Raw genomic sequence first — 13,146 nt, 5'->3', positions numbered from 1 at the left:
CTATCTAAGATAAGCTGTCAGAAGTTGAGCAGAAACACAGGTGACCCATGGAGAACTGCCAGCAAGAAGTAGGGACATTTTCCTGACCGATCATTAAGCATGAATTCCTATTTTTTTTTCTTTTTTTGCATTGTGTTTTCTATAACCAAGACATAAGTCTTCATCCTAAATATTATCTTCTGCTAGTGGGTAACCACCATATGTATAAAGGAGTGATTGTAATAGATACTTGATTATGAACGCAGGATATGGAGAACTATGATAAGTCTTTGCATTTGCCTCAGCTCGAATTATCAGAATAAAATAAGGGAGAGAGCCCTGAATGCCTGACTTGGCCTGTTGGGGAAGCTTCAAATGCTCCTAAGTCTTCTTGGATATTAAATTACATATAAGTAGGTGAAGTAAGGACTCTCCAGCACTTAATATGGCCATAAAGGCAGATGTATTAATAAACTTAAAAAATCATGGACTTGTATACTCACTTTTTGATACTCATTAATGATCATAGCAATCCCAAGGATGTTCAGGTAGTTTGAAAGACCTTTCAGAAAAAAAGCGATTTTCAGGGACAGAATTATATTGTCCATAAGAAAACACATCACATACACCAGCCCCCTGAAATGGCTAACTTTTGCCTAAGGATGCAAAGCAGACTTTCTTGGAGTTCTCAGTAATTCCCTGAGGTGATAGGGGATGCTGAACACAGTGAATATTTAAAGAAAGGATCTCTTTGGAGCTTCTGCCAATAAAATATTCTCTAAGTCAAAGAGTACTTTCACCTCTCAGCTTCTTAATAATGAAAGTGCTGGTCAGGGTAGCAGGCTTTGGGCATCCCCAGTGTTCGGAAAAGACTGACCAGTATGTATGCATCCTCTAGGAAAGTGTTCTTTATTCAATCTTTAAAAAATTAATTTCCCTCAGTCCTTATCAGAGACTAAAAATTTTTAAAGTTTTTTTGTTTCACTTTAGTACTACTCACTCTACCAGATTGAATAGAAATGGGTAACTCCTCATTGAAGAATGAAAGACTTATTATAGTTGTATTAAAGACAGGAAAAGATTCTTCCTTTTTAGTTTATTTTTCTTTGCAATAAATTATGAAAAGTAATTGATAATATAATGTAAAAGTATTAGAGAAAATATTGAAAAGAGAAATAACTTACCCATAATCATATTGCCTGAATGTAGCAGTTACTCTTCATTTTCGAATATTGTCTGTTGGTCCTTACTTAAATACATACATATTTTTGGCATCATTGTAAGAGGTGTTATAGCAAGTACCAACTCAATTTTTGGATATGTCATGTTATATTTTTAAAGAATAGAATTTTTCTTTAAAAGTCATCATATGCTGCTCATGTGTTTTGAAAGCCACATCTTAATTTATCTTACAGCTTAACTATTATCTTATTTCACTGGAGAGAATAAATACATTTTTGATCCCATTATTATTTCCAGTTTATCTGATATGACATGAAAACATGCATTTAGTTAACCTAAAAGTCATATGAGACTATTAAAATATAAATTAAACAGAGAAGAGGCTAAAATCATAACCCCATTTCTTGTTGGTTGGGATTGTGATATAATCTCTCAGAAGATAATGTTTGCCCACAAAAGTGTTAAAATATATATTTTTTGGTGTTAAAATATAAGTTTTACAAAAGTAGTGATAGCTGGGGAATGTATGTTTGGTTATAATATCAAACCTTAGCTAATACTTCTCTATGGGAGCAGTAAGTGAGAGCTTCAAACTATCCTATGTTACTTGTGGTTTTTAAATCTTTAAGGTTGAAAAAGGCATAAGGGTAGATAATAATGGTTGTAGTTGACAGGAGAATTGGGGAAAATCTTCACCTGATGGTGGTCCATCCTATTTGCTCATGACACTTGCAATGATTCAAATCTCTTGCTCAAGAGAGCTGTGAAAACACTGACAGGGAAAGTGCATTATTGAGTGGGAGGGCTATTAGAGCACAGGCTGCCATGTGTTCACTTATTTTCCTGGACACACAGCTGGTCGACACGCAGCTTTTTTTGCAGTCAGGTGTGACCATGTGACTGAATAGTAGTCAATGGTGCCTGTACTGTGTGGTACTTTGGGGCCTAGCCCATAATAACCTCTAACAGATGAGCCTCACTGCTCTTTTTCTTTCCTGCTCGATCTGGAAGAGCATGGTGATATCAGAAGCTGCGAGTTTCCAAGATGGTGGAGCCATAAGATAGAAGTCTGTTGTGATAATCATCATCTGACTAGGAACACCTATGTTGCACTTTACTTTGGCAAGAATTGGACTTTCATTGTGTTATGCACTTTGGGGTTGTATCCATAACAGTTAATGTCACCCTAATATAACTATGAAATAGAAAGTCTTTGACTTGTATAATCACATACACAGCGGCACACATTATTTTTATTCCTTTGTAAACAACCTATGATGATGGCGGAGAGGGTACTAGTTAAAAACTTTGAAATTAAAGCATGGTTGGGGACTGAGATATTTTCCAAAGGAAACAGTTATCTATGGGATCTAAGAAGCAGCATAAACCAGTGGTTAAGCATGAGGGATCTGGGGCCAGAGTGTCTGGGTTCTAAACTTGCCTCTGCCACTTGTTATCTGTGTGACCTTGGATAGATTATCCAAACTTTTTTTGCCCCAATTTTCTCATCTATAAAGTGGAAATAATAATAATAGTATGTGTGTTATGTAGATATCTTACAAAGATCCTGTGAGATTTTATGAGGTAATACGTGTATAACACTTTCTGGCAGTGCCTGGAGAGGTAAGTGCTTGACAAATGTTAGCTTATTATTATTAGCAAGTAAGGACCATGTGTCAGAAACCCACAATCCAGAAGAGATGAGGAGAGAGCCTCTGAGTTTAGAGGTTCAGGCCATAACAGTTGGTCAAAATTCTGGCTAACGCCATCCCTCATTGACACGCTTCCTAGCTGGGTGGATCAAATCTATGGCAAGACACCCTAAAATAGAGTAGCACCTTAAATTTCTGTAAAGAATATTTCTCCTTCCTGCTTACTTACCTTGGGCATGTTCTACCTGTTGAAGTGACTCCTTTCTGCATCATCAAGTGGCAGGTTGTATGTCTTTCTTTCTTTTTCCTTTTAAATCACATCTGTCATTCAAGTCTTCAGGTGAAGAAGTGAAACATATTTAGCAAGGCACAATCTTCTGTCTTTGCTTATTATTACTGCTATCTCTTGTTAGTCTTGGGGTAAAAATGAACTATCTTAAAGGCACCTTAACTGACGAGTTAGAATTCTATTCATAATCAATAGCATATTGAATCTTTAAGCAAAATATAGAATTGCGAGATCCAGAATTGCAGTTTGTTAAATAAAAAATAAGAATAAATATTTTTATTTCATTTTTTATTGTGGTAAAAAATATATATCATAACGTTAAACACTTTAACCAATTTTAAGTGCACAATTCAATGGCACAAAGTACATTCACAATGTTGTGTAACCACCACCACTATCCCTCTCCAGAACTTGTTTATCATCCCCCAACATAAACTCTGTACCGATTAAACAACAACTCCCCACTCCCTCTGGCCCCCAGCTCCTGGTAATCTCTATTCTACTTTCTGTCTCTATGCATTTGCCTATTCTAGGTACCTCATATAAGTGGAATCATACAATATTTGTCCTTTGTGCCTGGCTTATCTCACTTAGCATAATGTTTCCAAGGTCTATCTCTGTTGGAGCATGTGTCAGAATTCATTCTTTCTATGGCTGAGTAATATTTCATTGTGTGTATAGACACCACACTTTGTTGGTCTACTCATTCATTGATGGATACTTGGATTATTTCTACCTTTTGGCTGTTGTGAGTAATGCTGCGATGAACATAGGTATACAAGTATCTGTTCGAATCACTGCTTTTAGTTCTTTTGAGTATAGACTTATGTGTGGAAATACTGGTAGTTTATGTTTTTAAATAGGAGGTTTCTACCTATGTCTCATTGACCATAACTGTATCATGGTGTTTTCTTACTGAAAGGGGTGAAATGGGCTGAGAACAGAGGTTTTAATTACCCCCCAGCCTCTGTAATAGAGGAAGGTAAGATAAGGGGGTGAGTGAATCTCTCATAGTGCCACAATATAGTTACCATAGGAAATCAATTCTTATCCATACTGCCAGCTGTGAGAGTATGAGTCTCAATTCTAGATTCATCTTCTAGATTCATCTTCTAGAATTGAGACTCATACTCTCACAGCTGGCAGTATGGATAAGAATTGATTTCCTATGGTAACTATAATGTTGTTGGTTCTGTAAATTCAAATTCGATGCTGTCCTTTTTTCTCGGGTCTCATTTTGAGTGATTTTATGACTTAAAGGAACTACCTCATCTAGTTTCAGTGGGAATTTAGATAAATCTGCTTTTGATAGGTAATTACCCATGGTTTGGTTTTATAAAATACACTTTCCAACAGAAGGGGGGCACTCAACTGTAGATAAAGATAATTAAATGATAATTAAAATTGGGTGGTTTAGCAATAACAATACAAAATGGGGACGGGACAAGATGGCATCCTGAAAAGGAAATCATTTCTATTAGAATGTCCATAACTAAACACAACTAGTTTCGTTTAAAGATTATTGTTTGATTACGCCAATATTTGCTTTTTGACTTAATCTAAAGACATTTATTTATCACTAGAATTTTGGGAATAGGATCTAGCCATTGCATTTGTGACACTAGACATTCACAAAGAAGCCTCGACCTCATTTTAGCTATAATTTTAAAACTTCCATTATTAAGGAGAAAATCACCAAGTGATAATCTTGTCAGTGATGGACTCGGGAATGAAATAAAGGGTGGAAAGATCAAAACATGAATCAGGCATTTTTGTAAGCGTCTGTCACATACATGACTAAAGAAAGAAAAGGATGAGGTTGTTAGGATACAATTTCAGATACATGTAATAGAGACCAAAATAATAGTGAGTTGAACAAGAGAGATGTTTATTTCTCTCTTGCGAAGATGGTCCAGGGCAGGTGTAGTGGCCTTGCTTCATAGAATGTTCCAGCGACCTTGGCTCCCTCTCTCCTGTTTCTTTGCCATTCCAAGCAGCAGGATGGAAACAGGGAAAAGGGTGTAGGGATGGCACATCCTTTACCTTTAAGATTGTGACCAGAAGTCACTTCCCATTGTGCCCAGAATTTAGACATATAGCCAGCCATACCTTCCTGCAAGAGAGTCTGGGAAATACAGTTTTTATTCTGATGACCATGTGTCCACCTTAAAATTAGAGGTACTGTTATTTAAAAAGAAGAGAATTGGTTTTGAGATACAATGAACAGTCTTTGCTATAATAAAAATGTTGCTATTATAGAAAATATAACAATTACTTTAAAGCCAATTTGAAAAATTTGGAGCCAGAGGAGATCTTGAGTTTGTGCAGAAACAAGTCCTTTCCACCTGGTTGACAGATTAGTAATCCATTCTTCTTTATGAATATGGGGCTTTTAAGTACATGGCCAGAGCCAGCTGTTGTCCTGCATTAGCCACCCTCCCAAGCAAGACAGGCTCCTAAATAATTATACTATCATAAGAGATGCACACAGCACAAGGCTCTCTCTCTGACTGCATGTGCTGTTGCAGACTGGAATAGTTCTATACTATTGCCAATTATCTCCTGTGAAGAGGATGGCAGCCACATCCTTCTCCAGTAAACTTCAACTGTACCTACTCATTATTCTAATTTGCTGCACAGAAAAGTAGTCAACAGAAAAACTAAGACACACTGTAGTATGGGAGACACCGTAGGGAAAGGAGTCAGTGGGTTGGTTGGAGAGAAAAAGTTTCTGCTGAGCCTCAGGTGGCACATGTAGAGAGAGTTAGATGTAAGGGAGGAAGGTGACAAAATGATGGGAAGAAAAATGATCAGGAGCAAAAGGAAATCTGCTTCTTACTTTCCAGTGAAAATGAGGAAGGTCTGGAACCCTATGAATCTCACCTATCAGAGGGATGGAGGCAGGGAAACCTCCAAGGAGGTGGGGTCTGCTAACTTAACTTCAATTTGACCTAACGAAACAGTAGGAAGTGGAGCAATGCTAGGGAGTTACTGCAAGAACGGTGGGAATGAGTGCGGAGGAAATCTACGTGGAAAGCCACCGCATATTAAGTCTTCATGAGGCCCGGCATTCTTCAACCCCAGCGAGTCTTCTGATCCACTCACTCCACCTTGCTTTCCCACTTCCCTGTAGCCCTCCTTGTGTCCTTACTTCCCACTTTGCTCAGTTTGAATTCCATGGTTCATTCTTAAAAATCACACCCTTACATAAAGTCAATTTACCTGCCCTTCTCTTTCTCCGCATTTCCCTGCAAAACCTCTGCTCTAATTAAACCCAACATTCCTCCCGCTCTACGCTTGACCCTAAGCAGCTGAATGTGGCTGGAGAAAAGCCTACAACTGAGCCCACTCTGTTGAATCTCTCTCTTTATTTTTTTTAATTTCCTCTTTTTTTGTTGTTTTGTCCATTATTTTTTTAATTATTTAAATTCTCGCTCTCCTCTCTCTCTCTCTCTCTCTCTCTTAAATTTTGTATGTTGAATCTCAAGAGCTGTAGCCTTGCCCAACTGTCATACACATCGCCATAGTCAAGTTAGTCTCTTCTTCTGAAATGACTATTTTTTACCTTTTCCTTTACCATCAAACAGTCAATATCACCTCTCTCCTTTCTCTTTCTCACTTTTAGCTGTTGTCCTGGCTCTAGAAAATGACCTCAAAAGTCTTCAAACCTACCTGCATCGGTGGCCACACATACTCTGCTTCCTGGTAGTTACAGTCAATATCCCACTCGGCTCCTACCACGGGCACCGCTTACGCACTGGTCCCTTGCTTCTTGCCTGCTCAATGTCTTCTCCTGCAATGATTCCCTTTCTCTGTATCAGTACGGTCCCCCTCTCTACTAGGTCATTCCTGTCAATACAAGCATGAGGTCATAGTTCCTAGTTAAGACAATACCTCCTTGATTCCACATCCTCCTCCAGCAATGCCTTCATTTCTCTTCTCCACTGAACAACACTCCAGGAAATATATATCTTTGAAGTACCATATTGACTGGGACTTTTCCTGTGGTCCTCGAACTGCTAATTAAGCCCAAAGATGGGACAAAGGGTATCATATTAAGAGATGGTTTAACTATCTCTGTTATCCCAGCTCTCGCTTCACTTTTCCTATCAATTCTTAGCTTTTTTTTTTTTTTAAAAAAAAAGAAGATAGAATGACGCTGGTTGAGTTTTCAGCCTACTGAAAAGGTCTACAGGCCAGTATCTTCCATATATATCTTCAGCTCCAATGTCTGTAACACCCCGGAGCTCCACACTTGCATATGTTCATCTGTCTGTCATTTCCAATTAGAAGTCCAATAAGCATCTCAAATTGGACCTCTTCAATATAGAACTGGATTTTATCCCTCAAATCTGCTCCTACCCATGACATTCCCATCTCAGTATATTTGCCTAGGTTATGCTCATGGTGAACACCCAGGAATGATCATCGATTATTTTATTTCCCTTCCACCCATGCCGATCTAATCACAAGTTATAGTAATTCCATCTTCAGAATATATCCTGGTCAGACTACCTGTTATCACTTCCACTTGCTGATCCAAGTTACCCTCATCTCTTATTTGGACTCCTGTTATATCCTCCTATCTGTGGTCTTCCTGCCATCTTTCTTGCTAACCTTCCAACATACAGTCTGTTTTCCTCAGAGTAGTGAGAGTGCTCTGTATAAAGAACAAGTCAGTGAAGTCACCCCCTACTCACAATTATCCAACGGCATCCATTACACTTTGAATGAAGTCCCTTCCTTAACAAAGCCTATGAATACTACATGAACTAGTCTCCTCCTTCCTCTTGATTTGACTCTCACTCTGCTCTGGCCATGCTGGCCTTCTTTGGCTATCCCACCTAAGATAAACCTTCTTTCTCCATCGCTCTCCATTCCCTTAGAAAGCCACCTGTTTCCTAAGGACCCTGTGCCTCTGGAGAGAGCTCTTCTCAGTGATCACTGGTGGGCTTGCCTTGGTGGAGGGAGTGGCTATAACACCTGGCGCCAAATAGCCCACCAGACAGAGGGAGAGTGGTTAGAAAATCAATGTGGCATTTCTTACATCCTGGGTTTACAGAGCAAAATTCATATTTGCTGATTAATGAAGCACTGTGGTGAGAGTATACATCCTTCCTGTATTTAAAAAAAAATTAAACATCGTATGATGTTGATTGACCAGAAGGAACTAAGATAGGCAGGGTGACATGCCTGTATTGTAGACCTAGGGAATGCAGAGGGACTTTCTGGAGGGAAGACTGTCGTAAGATGGGAAGAATATACCAATAAGGAAATATCCCATAAAACTGGCTTAAAAATTTTGTTTAAGGGTAGAGTTTAGTGACATCATCTTCTGGCTGTAGTAATTTTCTTTTTGGTTCCACAGTGGAGTTGAGATTTAGTGGTTGCACTGAAGGACTTAGACTCTGGCTGAGTTCAATCAGTGAGACCAGCTGCAGGAGGGAGAACTTTCTGTCCTGCTCTGTTTAGGGGTCATTATATGTGCCTGAGGAGTAGCTGGGATTTATCTAGGATCTTGCCTTAAGGAGGGCTGTTAGCAAGCCTAGATCCCTGACCATAACCAGGTCTGTGAATGCTGTCAGGACCCTGGTGGATTCAATCTGCCACCGAATACCCTCTCAGCCATGGTGGAGAGTGAGAGAATTGAGTACAGACCATATGCTAGGTGCTATGCAACACACTTTATTGCATTATCTCAGAAATCCTAGCATTTGCCTTGGGAGGGTCTATCTTGCTACATTACCTTAGTAATTTATTCATTGCTATAACAGACATTTATTGTGCACACATTATATCCCAGGCATTGTTCTAGAAACTATGGTTGTGGAGTGAAAAAGACCCAGTGGTTGCTCACATGCAGATGGAGGAGACCAAGTAAGCAAATACCATAGATGAGTAAATCTGATATCAGACAAGATAACAAATACAGAGTCATTTGATAGGTCAGTGATTGTCTAAGTGTGATTTGTGGATCTCTGGGAGTTTCTAAGACATTTACAGGAGACCTGGGAGGCCGAAACTGTGTCCACAAAAATATTAAGATGTTATTGGCCTCTGTCAGTCTCATTCTCTTACGAGTGTACAGTGGCATTTTCTAGTGTGTAATATGGAAAATATTGGTAGATACAATCCATATAAGAAGGAAAAGCCCTTTAGGCTCCTCAATAATTTTTAAGAGTGTAAAGGGAATCTGAGACCAAATAGTTTGAGAACCACTGTGATAGAGGCTAGGGCGGTGGGGGAATTTATATAATAGGGGATCTGTGTAAAAAATTCAGTGCTATTCAATTGGATGTTCCTGCGGGCAGCAGTGTGGGAGAAGGCTCTCTGGCCAGGGGTCATGATGGTCACTCCAGGGAGGCACAAGCCCTGAGCTGGAGAAGAACTCCAGAAGTTCCCAGGGCATCTCCCTTGTAACTGGGGCGCGAGCTGATGCCAAGGCTCAAAGGGGCAGTGTTGACCAGTGCCCCTCACCACTAGAAGGTTTCTTACTATTCTTTGAACCCCAGAAAGACTCTTCTGGATGCTCCGCCTCTTTCTCCCACTTTTACAAACATGAGACTCATATTAGGAGCCTGCGAAGTTAGACTTGGGACCATTCGTGACAGCAGCTGTGAGAAGCAGAAAACCCCCAGGCCTCAGTGTCCGGCCTCAGTCTGCACATGCCAGTGTCCATGGCACTGAATTGTTAGAATGTGGTTTATCCTGGCACAATCTCAAAGGGCACAGGGCAAGGGGCCTAGGAAGCTGGATCACCTCCCAGGTGAGTTGCTGAGGCTATGTATGACATGACTTCTGCCAGGCCACTCTGCACATTGTTCCCCAATGTAGCTGCCTGAGCTCAACAGTCTGTCAGCTGCATTTATTGGGAACCTGCTAGCAATGTGAATCGGTAGGTGATCCGGGCATTGAAATAGCAGTTGCCAAGAGTTGAGGGCTAAGTTATCTATCAAATCCTGTCTCTCTACTGACATCTGGAAAAACTAGGTGACACCCACTCACCCAATTAAAGTTGTAGTTTTTCTTTAGTTACTTTCTGACCTTGGAGGTTGAGAGTGTGGGTATTGGACTTTGCATCTGATTAAACTGCATGACTGTCTCAACGTCTAGGCATTTGGAAATTAACACAGATGAACGTGCATAATGTGTATTGCATGTGTTGTTGGGTCACTTTCAGTATGACCTAAGATTGATCCCTGGACAATGACTGATCACTGAGCACTCATTTATTTCCACAGGCAGAAGCAACCTGTCCAGAAAAAAACTCCAAACATGACACTGGATAAAGGTTTAAATGGGCTTTCTGCCAGTGAATTGCATTTGATAGTTGAGTGGGTGCAGCCCATGGCAGGAATCCACACAGCTCACAGGAGATCTGTGGGGCCCTGGGGTGTTGCAATGTCACTCTGTCTGGGTAAGTGACAGCCAGGATGCGGGATTTGGTGATTATTTTTGGTTTGGTTTGTTTCTAGCTCAGAAGAAAGACTGTATATAACATTGAGAGAGGCATAACTTCTAGATTGTCAAGGTTGGTGCTAATAGTGAATGATATACTAATATATGTTACATGGAACCACAAGCTTGCAAGAGCAATGCTCACGCACTAGATGAAAGGATAAATCTTCTGTTGTGTAATGGGAAAAGAAAGCTGGCAATGTAAATGCAATCTTAATATTTTTTTTCCAGCTTTGGATGTGTAATTAGGCATTCAGTGACTTCCTCATCTAAGGAAATTTGACTCTAATTGGAGCTATGTGGCTAACTATGGAAGGAGTCTTTTGAAAATGCAGGGGCAAGGACGGAAAGGTATTAACTATGAAGATGGATTATTTCCTTGGCTTTGAAACAAACAAAACAAAACAAACAACCCCACCACCACCAATCTGCCAGCGTATAAGCTATGTGGATAGGTGCTAGAGTCATTTGGAGCATTGGAAATTAAGCCAGAAACAGAATGTCAGATAATTTTCATTTTCTAATGTGTATGTCATGTTTTGTCATTTAAAGTCCCCCTCCAAAAGGGCTTCTGCTTGAAAAACAATTTCATTGGTGTCTGGAAATTGCACAGTTTAAGATGCAGTATCATGACGTCTTGAATTATGGTATAACCTTGGGTAAATCAAAAGTTCACCATTAGGAAAAGAAAGTTTAAACACATAGTTTAACCAAAGCCAACACAATAGAGACACTCCCCATCCTCTTCCGTTACCCCTAAACTTCCAGAGAATTATCAGAAACAGATAGAGGCAGTAACAGCCTGACCAGGATGAGTGTCAGACTGACAGCGCTAAACATTTTGCTGGGTGCCTAGGAGGAAAGGGTTAAGAAATAAAGGCAGACACTGAGTTTAAAAATTGGAGGCTGTGGACAGTCCTCAAAGGCAGCCACTCCTTCCCAAGACCCAGCTCCCCCTGCATGGTTCATACTGGGGGCAAGCTTTCAGAGGGCACAGTTTCAGAGAGTGGTCGTGGGTCACCTCCATCATATCATCAACTTACACGGCCAGGATCCCTGCATGGTTTCAAAACACGACGATTCATAGTCTATTAGGGAAAGGAGTTCTTTCTAACCAATACTAATTAAAAAAAATTTTGTTTGGGAAGAAAATATACCTACTGTTCCTCTCTTGGTGTTTTACAGAAAGTATTTTGTGCTGTCAAAAGGGGGCATCCTTGCTTTTCCAGACTAAAGAAATAACAGTTTGGGTTTGCGTTGTGGAGATGCCTCAGTGGGAGTGGTTGGCAGCAGCAGAGCTTGTGGTGATTCTAAATAGAACAGGTGTGCTATTCGGGTGTACCCGGGGGCACAGACTCTGAGTATCTACGTCCACCCGCCTCCAAGTGTGGTCATGGCTCAGCAACACCAGCATCACAGGGGATCCTGTTACAAATGTTACAGCCCAGACCTCCTGTATCAGAATCTGCATTTAACAAGGTCCTAGGTAGTCAGTGAACACCTTCAAGTTTGAGGTGCTTTACTCCATAGCCATAGTTCTCAAACTTTCTCAAAGAAGAATGACCTGGGGTGTGGGTTCAAAGCAGTTTCTTGGGCTTCCAACTCTGACTACTCGCCCAGAATTTCCAGTAGAAAGACCTGGTAATCTGTATATTTAGCAAATGTCCCAGGTGATACTAGTCCCAAGTTAAGTGTGAGGAATACTACAAGATACTGTTATATTTTTGTAGGAAATATACAGTAATGTTAAAAAAAAAAAAAGAAAGAAAGAAAAAAACTGCTTTCTCCAGAATTCATCTTCCTTTTGAAAAGGTGCAGTCTCCGGTTTCCTCCTCATTCCTACTCTTGATAATGCTAAGGTTGAAGAAGTGGGAAGCAGAGAAGCGCCAGACTGATTGCCTGCCAGGGTGCAGGAGGAGAGGCCAGAGACCAAGCTCCGGGTGCCGGTTGACTCTTCGGGAAATGGGATGTTGCCAGCAGAGGGCAGCAAAGCACGCCTTGCTGCGGGGACTTGCTGCCTGTGCAAGTGTTGCCTGACTAGAGGGAGGGACAGTGGAAGTGGCCTTCCGCTATTTTCTTCTAGGACTTTTTGGAGCCCTTGGTGGATCTCAGGTCTGACTGGACTGACACTATTTTGGTCAAGTCAACGGGTTACCAGTACGCTGGCTGGTTCTAATGGGAGCCTGGTAAGGTCTGAGCCAGTGCTGTCCAGTAGGAATGAAAATGTGAGCCACACAGATTATTTTAACTTCTCTAGGAGCTGCATTAAAAATAAAAGGAAATAGGTTACATTAATTTTAATAGTATATTTCATTTAACCTAATATATCCAAAATATGATTATTTTAACATGTAATCAATATAAAAATTATTAATGAGATAGTTTACATTCTTTTTCTGTACTAACTCTTTGAAATCCAGTGTATATTTCATACATGCAGCATAAATCAGTTTTGACCAGCTAGATTTCAAGTACTCAGTGGCCACACATGACAGTGGCTATCATACTGGACAGCATGGGTCTGGAAAAGCTAAGGGAAAATAATAAGGTTGGGTATAAGTGAGAGATTAGGACCAGAAACAGGGA

The sequence above is a fragment of the Rousettus aegyptiacus genome, unplaced genomic scaffold (assembly GCF_014176215.1).
Source record: "Rousettus aegyptiacus isolate mRouAeg1 unplaced genomic scaffold, mRouAeg1.p scaffold_m13_p_7, whole genome shotgun sequence".
In the NCBI taxonomy this organism is placed as follows: Eukaryota; Metazoa; Chordata; class Mammalia; order Chiroptera; family Pteropodidae; genus Rousettus; species Rousettus aegyptiacus.
The sequence above is the reverse complement of the archived record's forward strand: the minus strand, read 5'-3'. Positions refer to the sequence as shown.